We start from the raw sequence: 10,082 nt of genomic DNA on the forward strand, positions 1-10,082 counted from the left end.
TTAAAAATGGAGTCAGGTTGTTTTTATCTGTATGAGATCAGACCACTGGATTGATGGATGGTTTCCCTGAGCTGGTTGACTTGCCAATTCAAGTGACCTCTCCAGATGTGCCAAGGACAGGATGAGGGAGCTTATGAGAAATACAGAGCCTCGTGCTTCTCTTCAGACCTACTGGCTCAGACTCTGACTTGGAGTAGAATCACCAGGTGATTTATCTGCATACCAAGGTTTGGAAAGCATCGAGTCGGAGTGTGGCCTTATGACCACACAATCCTCATCTTTATGGTCTTTGCTTCAATACAGTTTACATGGACAAGAGCTATAATTCTCAGAAGGGGCGAATGGATGTAAACACAGCAAAATTTCTTACTTGCTAGAACTGCTCAGTCCAATAATGGATTCACTTAGCTCATGGAAACTTAGGAAATAAAGCCTGACATTTATGAAGCTAAAATGAAGAAAGTATGACATTAATCAACAGGAAATCAATCACATGTTCAACAGAACAAAACAATCAGGCTCTGTACTTCCTTAGAGAGTTTATATCTTGATCATAAGGTCATTAATGTAATATTTTTGAAGAGGAATTGGATTCAGCATGGACGTCAGATACACCTCAGCCACCTAGGAACCATGTGACTTCATTAAGTTGCTACAAGTTTCTTGTCTATGAAATGGGATGGTAAGAGGATTTACTTCATGGGGTAGTTAGGAGGCTTAGATAAGTTGCTAAGAATGCAAAGAACACACAAATGTCTGTGTCAAGTGTTAGTATTAAGCATTAGATTTTTTTTTTTTTTCTTTTAGGGCCACACTTGTAGTATATGGAAGTTCCCAGGCTAGGGGTCGAATTGGAGCTGCAGCTGCCAGCCTACCCCACAGCCACAGCAACACAGGATCCAAACCACGTCTGCAACCTACACCGACGCTCACAGCAGTGCTGGATCCCTAACCCGCTGAACAAGGCCAGGGATCGAATGCTCATCTTCATGGATACCAGTCAGATTCTTAACCCACTGAGCCATAACGGGAACTCTAGATATTATTATTCATAATACCTTAGTTTTGTTGGTTTTCAAGATTCCTTTCTCCATAAGCAATCCTTCCCAACATATGTTCATGGTTTAGATAAAAATAAATTTAAAGAAAAACTTAAAAGAATTTTGATAAACCCCTCAGATGACTTGGAAATTCCAAGGAGATGTCAAAGCCAGGTGAGTGGGGGAATGCCTGCTTTGTGTCCTTCCTCAGTGTGCAGGCTGCAGTAGAAGTCTCCCTTTCTCCAGCTTTATTATGATCAGGAGTCAGGCTTTGTTATTCTTGTCCCCTGGATAAAAACTCTTTACATGCAAGTGTGTGAAGGGCTTGGGGGGGGAGGTTTAGCATGGCAAAAATGCCTCTCCCCACCCTGGGTTGAGGGGAGAATTATTATCACCCGTTTTTCACTCTTCCAGTCCTGTTTATAAGGAGTGTTCTTTGCAGAGCAGATGCTGAACTACAAGTTATAATGTCAGGGAGAATTTCTAACCATTGGAAAGTGTCCTAAAATGAACCACGCTGGGAAAGAGCTGGACCCATCAATGGAAGGATTTGTGCTAAGCCTGGGACTGTCACAGAGGAGAGTCGGGATCAAAGAGGGAGGTGTTACTCTGGTGGCCCCAAAGATGTCTCCAACCTGAGATTCTGTGGGTGGAGGTCAGAGGCTGTCGGGAGTGGGTATGAAAGTTTTGGGTCTCACATCCAAGAAGGGCCCCAAATTAGATTCTTGCCACCAGCTCCAAATGAGATTCTGCACTGACGTTTTAAGTGTAAAAAGCATCAGTTTGCCAAATGGAAACATGTAAGGCATCCCACAGTTTCTGGCAACCCATTCCGATATTTGTGTTGATTTCTGTTGGCTTTATTTAATGTACTATGACAACCTCCAAAGGCAGATGTGGCCCAAGTTCTCTGAGCCAGGCCTTTGTTGACCTCTGACAGGTCTTATTCTAAGTGTACATAAATATCTGAGGTCCACTGACCCCCTTCCTCCATGCTTCTGTTTGACCCCTTCACCCTTCCAAAAGAACCCAATCCAACCAAGCCTATTGTGATTCTCCACAATGAGAGGATCCATCAAACAAGGCACAATGCAGAACATTCCTTCGGGGGGAGGGGGGAAATCCCATCAAACAAATCTTTCCCCAGAGTTCCCTTGTGGCACAGTGGGTTAAGAATATGGCATCACTGCAGCGACATGGGTCACTGCTGTGGTGTAGTTTAGATCCCTGGCCCTGGGGCTTCCATAGGCTATGGATGTGGCCACAGAAACAAAAACAAAACAGTAACAACAACAACAAAAGTCTTTCCGCAAGTCATTCCTGCTGATCTCACCTTGACATCACTTCCCTGGCTCCTGCCTTAACCCAACCCTACCCACCCAAAGATCCTTACCCCCACTTAAAATCGTCCGCCCTTTTCCTTTTCCTGTGCACAGCAGGTTCTGTTTTTGTTTCTGGTTTTGTTTTTTTGTTTGTTTGTTTTGCTTCTTATGGCTGCACCTGCAGCATATGGAAGTTCCCAGGCTAGGGGTCAAATAGGAGCTTCAGCTGCAGACCTGCACCATAGCCATAGCAATGCCAGGTCTGAGCCTCATCTGCAGTCTACACCACAGCTAATGGCAATGCCAGATCCTTAACCCACTGAGCGAGGCCAGGGATTGAACTGACATCCTCATGGATACTAGTCAGGTTCATTACTAATGAGCTACAACAGGAACTCCCATGTGCCATGTCAGTTTTGCTCCATCCCAGCCTCTCCAAACCAGCAGACAGAGACCTACTTCTAGAGAGTCTTCTAGAGAACCATCCTTCCTAGCAGGTGGTGTGTATATGAAATTTAAAGCAATTTAAGACAATTTAAAATCAAATATCCATGCCACCCTCTCTTATTGGGTATTTCTCATTATGGTTTTTGAATCACTTTATAATAATTACTGAAGCACATCACAAAGCAGGTTATTAAGACCTTGGTTCTTATCTTTGTCAGTACCCATGTTGTGAAATTGAGCTAGTAAATGAACCACAGGTATTGCACAAATTAGACATGAAGGCTGCATTTAGTTCTTCATGAGGCTTTTTGGACTGTCTACCGGTCATGTATAAAGAGAAAGAGGGTCATCATATCACCTCCAGACCTGATCAGAGGCGACAACAGATGGTCATGGGAACAGAGAGCCTGAGCCTGTGATTTCTTTGTAGTTCTTTTCCAGAAAGTTCAAAATATACTGCTTTCTCTGTGGAGAAGCCAAGGTGATGGGATGAAGGCCAGGCTGATGCTCTCTAACCAAGTGAAGAAGCAGCAGCAGTACAAGTAGATAAAAGGGCACTGATGTTGGTAACGTTAGGCTAAGCCCACGTAAGTTGTCACTCTAAGATGTGTTGGTGATCTTGGTGGTCCTGCGAGGACCATTTGCACATTGCCAAAATTAAAATGAAATTACAAATGCAAGAACAACTCCCAGGCAAATTATTATCACTGAAATCCCTCATATTTGACTAATGAGAAGACTGAGACTTGGAGAGATTAAATATAAGGCAAAGATATGCACAGCCAGTGAAGTAATTGAACTAGGGTTTAAATCCATGGGTCTACCCTTCTCACTCTTCTGTATTAGGTGGCTAAGGCCATCTTCGGCACAAAACCATCTATTTCTCCCTTCTCTCCAAGTTCTCTGTGCTCTAAATTGGTTTCCTGCTCTCCAACACCCTCTCCTCTAACACCTTACCCCACATTCTCTCTCTAGCTTCATAGGACTCTCTGCAGCCCTTTCTTCTTCCCCATCCATCATCTCCCTTGAACCACCAGTTGGCCTGTTCAAATGGGGAAAGACTTGTGTCCCAGTAGAGGGTCCCCCCCCCCCAATTGGACTCCTCCAGCAGTAGATGGGGCATGAGAGGCAATGGCTTCCCCTAACTCTATGCTGCTCTGACATCTTTCACTCTTGACATCACCTAGAGATGGGCCTGATGCCCAGGTTTGCTGTTCTTTTCTCTGATGGTCAGCTGAGGGCAGAGAGGAAGGCGAAAACAGACTTCCATGCCTTAAATCAAACTTTCCAGAAGTATAGTGCCCTTACTGCTGGTGGTTTGGGAAAGATTTTTTGGTGGTATGCAGGCAAATGTTTTGGTTCAATAGTTGTGTATTTATTTTTATAAATACCTTCTATCTTTGGCAAGGAATGCTGATTTTCCATTTACGGTTATAATGTAACATTTTATTTTTAAAAATAAACCACTTAAGAAACAAAGCAAGTTGACTTAAAAATATATAGTAGTTAAATGAAAGTACAAATGGACCACAGAAATGATGAAAGGTAGAATGAGGCTTAAGAAACATTATCTGAAGCTAAGCCCTAAATCTCATTTGCCCAAGATCAGCACTTCTTGAAAAGTGGTATCTTTTCATATGTGTTGGTTCTGAACACCTGGGAGCGGGCCCACTTCCCAAGTGTGGATTCATAGAATATCTGTGCTTTTAGAGCACTCAGGCGAGGGGTGCCCAACTGGATTATAAAATCTATGGAAGAGCTGTTTCCTCTAACCACTTGCTGCCCAGAATGCTCTGTTTCCTAACCACTAAAGTTTAAATGTTCTTTAATCCATTGTCTTTTTGAAGTTCTTACTCATGAGTTAAGTGAGCATATCAGTTTTCACACTGGGACACTGAGAGATCTAATAACTTGTTTCACATCCCTGTGGCCAAGCTTTCCAGCCCCAGTCAGCCAGACTCCAGGCACTTTTCCTTGGGCTGCACCTTTAGGCCCGTGAATCCACTCACACAGTAGTAGAGAAAAGAGGTTGTAAGCTAAAAACCTGTCTGTCTGTCTGTCTGTCTTTCTTTCTTTCTTTCTTTCTTTCTTTCTTTCTTTCTTTCTTTCTTTCTTCCTTCCTTTCGATGCAAGACCAACTCCCAGGCAAATTATTATCACTGAAATCCCTCATATTTGCCTACTGAGAAGACTGAGACTTAGAGAGATTAAATATTAGGCAAAGATACGCACAGCCAGTGAAGTAATTGAACTAGGGTTTAAATCTTTCTTTCTTTCTTTCTTTCTTTCTTTCTTTCTTTCTTTCTTTCTTTCTTCTTTCTTTCTTTCTTTCGTATTCTTTAAGGCCACACCCGCTGCATATGGAGGTTCCCAGGCTAGTGGTCTAATTGGAGCTGTAGCTGCCAGCCTACACTACAGCCATAGCAACACCGGATCCTTAACCCACTGAGCGAGTCCAGGGATGGAACCTGTGTCCTCATGGATTCTAGTCAGGTTCATTAACCACTGAGCCATGACAGGAACTCCTAAACCTGTCTTTCTTTCCACCTGAACTGTTAGAAACCTGCTAACAGTTAGCAACCTGCCCTGTAAAGGTACCTCATTTAGGTAGAACAGTGCCAAACAGTAACTAGAACTTACTGAGTGTGCTAGGTGCTTTGGCGACATCATTTCTTAACCTCATAAAAAATAAGATGTTCTCAGGAAGATGAAAATGTCTGTATGATCAGGTTCATTCACAAAATTTCCCAATCAAAGCATTCCCTCCTCTTTCCTTCCATTTCCCAAGAACCCAAATACAGTTCTACATAGAAACAGTATTCAATTGTCTTCTGACCTTTGGCTGATATAGTATCTGGCGCCCTCTAGTGACAAAAAAAAAATCCTTTGGTAGAAGCGATGGTCATACATGTTCTGCCATCTCTCCTAGGCTTGTCTAGGCTGTTACTCTTACTTGAGCCTGACTCTGTAACAGTCAATTTGTAACAACTAACTTTGATAAGAGAGAATTTCTTATGCTGATCCTAAGTTCTGATGACATATTAGTTAAGATTCTTTTAGCCGTAAGAATTCCGCTTAAGCAAACGTTGAGAACGTATTGAGCTGAGTAACAGCAGGTAATCTAGGTTTCAATTTCAGGACTAAATCAACCAGGTCTCGGTTGATACTGCCAGGCTTGGCCTCTTAGTGTGGTTTTCCTCTCAGAGTGGGTTGACTCTGCCTTCCGCTCTTGCAGATACACAAGCTCTCTTCACAACCTCATCAGTTCAACACCTCAAATATTCCCACTTCAAATACAGTGGAGAAAAGAAAAAAAAAAAAAAGAATTTGTGTTCTGCTGCTTCCAGCAAAGCTCACAACCAAACTGATGGGCCAGTTGCCTTAACCAAGTGGAACTCCCGGTCCCCCTCTCCGGCTAAGTACAGGCACAGGCCCTGGGATTGGTGTCAGTGCCACCGTGGTGGTTAATTCTATGTGTCCCTTTGACTAGGCCACAGTAGCCAAATGTTTGGTGCTATTATAGGTGTGTCTAGGTATATTTTTTGGATGGAATTAATATTTAAAACAGTAGATTTTGAGTAAAGAAGTTGTCTGCCATTAAGTGTGTGGGGCTCAACCAATCAGTTGAAGGCTTTAAGAAAAGGATTGACGTCTTCTGAGAGAGAGAATTCTGCCAACAGATGGCTTTTAGAGGCGAGCTGCAGTTTTCCCCTGGGTTTCCAGCCTGCTAGCCTACCCTAGTAGATTTGGGACTTGCCAGCCTATATAATCACATAAAACAATCCCTTAAAATACATCTTTCTCTCTATGTATACATCTATCTATCTATCTGTCTATCTATCTATCTATTTATCTATCTATTTATCTATCTATTGATAGATGGAACTATATAGATTGCCCTATCTATAGCTATAACTATATATATCCTATTGGTCTTGTTTTTTTAGAGAACCCCAACTAATACAGCCACACACATCAAACAGCTAAGAAGGGGGAAGAGGAACAATTTTTTCAAAGGCAGCTCAGAGGTGCTATTACCAGGAAGAAGGGGAAAAAATGTAGGGTATTCATGAATGTACATGCAGAGGGGGTATTAAAATCAATTTGTTGCTATTTAGTAAGGGCATTTTGGTTGACAATGACTTTTAAAATATTAGAGGAGAAGAAATAAAAGTTGTCTTGGGGGTTAAAAGATATTGAGGGTTTTCTTCCTCCCAGCTTTATTATTATTATTTTGGTTGTACCTGCAGCATGCAGAAGTTTCTGGGCCAGGGATGGAACCCATGCCACAGCTGAAACCAGAGCCATAGCAGTGACAATGCCAGACCCTTAACTCATTAAGCCATTAGGGAACTCCCTTCCCAGCTTTTTAAAATAGGAAGAGATATGTTTATTTATTTTTTGTCTTTTTGGGGCCACACCTGCAGCATATGGAAATCCCCAGGCTAGGAGGTCAAATCAGAACTGTAGCCACCAGCCTATACCACAGTCACAGCAATGCCAGATCCAAGCTGCATCTACCACCGACACCACAGTCACATCAATGAAGGATCCGATCTGCATCTGTGACCTACACCACAGTTCACAATAACACCAGAACCTTAACCCACTGAACAAGTCCAGGGACCGAAACCTCATTCTCATGGATACTAGTTGGATTTGTTACAGCTGAGTCCCAATGGGTACTCCAGGAAGATGCATGTTTAAATGTTGTTTGAAATGAAATGTTCAATAGTAAGGATATCTTTAGAGTAGAAGAGACAAGCTTGAACTTATATGGCATGGTTGAGTAAAATGCAGATGGATGCCAAAATATCTCCCACATCTGGTAGAGCGCCCAAAATTCCATCATTAAAATTGTATTTCTTTGCCCTTGGAGGCCCATAGGAATGTGTTATTAAAATAAAAATAATGGAGTTCTTGGAAGTTCTTGTTGTGGCTCAGTGATAATGAGCCAGATTAGTACCCTTGAGGATACAGGTTCAATCCCTGGCCTTGCTCAGTGGGTTAAAGATCTGGCTGGCACTGCCATGAGCAGTGGTGTAGGTCACAGACAAGGCTCAGATCCCGTATTGCTGCAGCTGTGGCATAGGCCAGCAGCAGAAGCTCGGATTCAACCCCTAGCCCAGAACTTCCATATGCCGCAGGTGCAGCCCTAAAAAGCAAATAAATAAATAAATAACAATAACGAAATTCCCATTGTGGCTCAGTGGGTTAAGAACCTGACATAGCTGACATAGTTTGGCTTGATCCCTGGCCTCGCTCAGTGGGTTAAGGATCCGGCATTGCTGCAAGCTGCAGTGTAGGTTGCAGATGTGGCTCGGATCCTGAGTTGCTGTGGCTGTGGTGTAGGCCGGCACCCGCAGCTCTGATTCATCCCCTAGCCTGGGAACTTCTATATGCTGCAGCTGAGGCCCTAAAAAGAAACAAAATAAAATAAATAAATAAAAATGACCTTTAGAGATGTCTCAACTGTTCTCCCCAGAACACAAGCATCCATAAGGTGTTCATTCAGTAGGTGTTCTTCCAAGGACTCCATAAATAAGACAAGAAGCCTGGGGAACAGTGTATATCATAGCCCCTAATTCACAATGCAGATGAGCATGTTAAAGGCTCTGAGAAGCCTTGGATTAAGAGAGCTGTTTAAGTCAACCCCAAATTTTCTGCATTCCTTTGCTCATCAATCACATTTCTCCCCACGAGGCATAGATTATTACTTTGTTGAACTTGAGGGGAATTAGGTGTGTGTGTTGATGGGGAGGATCTTAGGCAGTGCAGGGCCTCAGGAACAAGAATATCTAAATGTAATTGTTGGATTTGCTATTTATTGACTAATGAAACCGCCGATGTTGCTTAAACTTTTTTTTGGCTCCAATTCTTTATGTGTAAAGTAAGTTTAATAATCATCTACCTCACTGGGCTAAAATGGTAAATATTAAATAAGGAAGAACCATTTGTAAAAGTTGCTGGTGCACTCATAAGAGATGTTGATTTTGTCAATTGTCCTCTCTCTCTCTTTTCTCCTTTCCTTTCTCTCTTCCTCCCTCCTTTCTTCCCTTCCTTCTTTTTATGATTTATTTCAATAAATCTTAATTTCAGAATAGTTTCAGGTTTATAGAAATGTTGCAGAGATAACACAGACACAGAGTCTCCATAACCATCCCACTCCACCCTCCCCCATCTGCCACCACCCATTCACTTCTGTTTTGTGCTATGATCTGTAGGAACAGGACTGGCCAGCCAGGGTCTTCTTTTTTGTTTGTTTGTTTTGTTTGCTTTTTAGGGCCTCACCTGCAGCATATGGAGGTTCCCAGGCTAGGGGTCGAATTGGAGCTACAGCCTACACCACAGCCACAGCAACACAGGATCCAAGCCACATCTGCGACCTAGACCACAGATCAGGGCAACACCAGATCCTTAACCCACTGAGCAAGGCCAGGGATCAAACCCGCAACCTCCTGGTTCCTAGTCAGATTCATTTCCCCTGTGCCACAATGGGAACTCCGGGCCAAAGTCTTCTTCATAACACTCACTAACAGTCTGTTGGGAGCTGAGGCAGAGATAGGCAAAGCAACACCTACAAGACTTGGCCATCCCTGCAGGGCAAAACACAAGGTCAATGAAAGTATTTCGGAAAGTGACCTAACCCAGGCTTTAGAGCCTGGAAAGGCAGAAGAAAATGTCCTCCAAGAGGGAATCTGACGGATAAGGAACAAGCCAGCGCCAGGTCAGGCCGAAGGAGGGGAAGGAGGAGATTCTTAATGGGCAACAGAGTGAGGTGCAGAGCTTTGTGGACGTTGCCAGAGATACTGACCCCTGCATCTGTGCCCAGCTTAGGAACTACTTTCAGAAACATGCTCATTAATGATGCCATTATACAAACTTCCCTTCTGTAAAATCCTTGCAGAACTAGCTAAACAGATCATCTTTTCCAAAACAATAGTGACTTTGAGTGAGTGTTAACCAAAGCACTAAAAGTGCTTTTTTTTTTTTTTTTTTTTAAAGAAAATTAGAGAGGAAATAATGAGTAACAAAGGAGAGGAAGTAATTGCGAACTTCTAATAGGGCTGGAACTGTGTGATTTGTCATAGGAGTTAGCCTCTAGAGAAATAAAAGCCAAGGGGTGCTCCCTCTTCAGAATCTCCAGAGCACACTCTCTGAAGCTTTTGGTTTGATAACTGTCACTACCAAACACTAGTCCGGCGCTCCTGTGAGACTCTCCTGTCCCCACCCCTACAGGCACGCGGAGCTGAGTGAAGGCTGGGTCTTCTCT

This window comes from Phacochoerus africanus, chromosome 15 (genome assembly GCF_016906955.1).
Source record: "Phacochoerus africanus isolate WHEZ1 chromosome 15, ROS_Pafr_v1, whole genome shotgun sequence".
Taxonomy (NCBI): domain Eukaryota; kingdom Metazoa; phylum Chordata; class Mammalia; order Artiodactyla; family Suidae; genus Phacochoerus; species Phacochoerus africanus.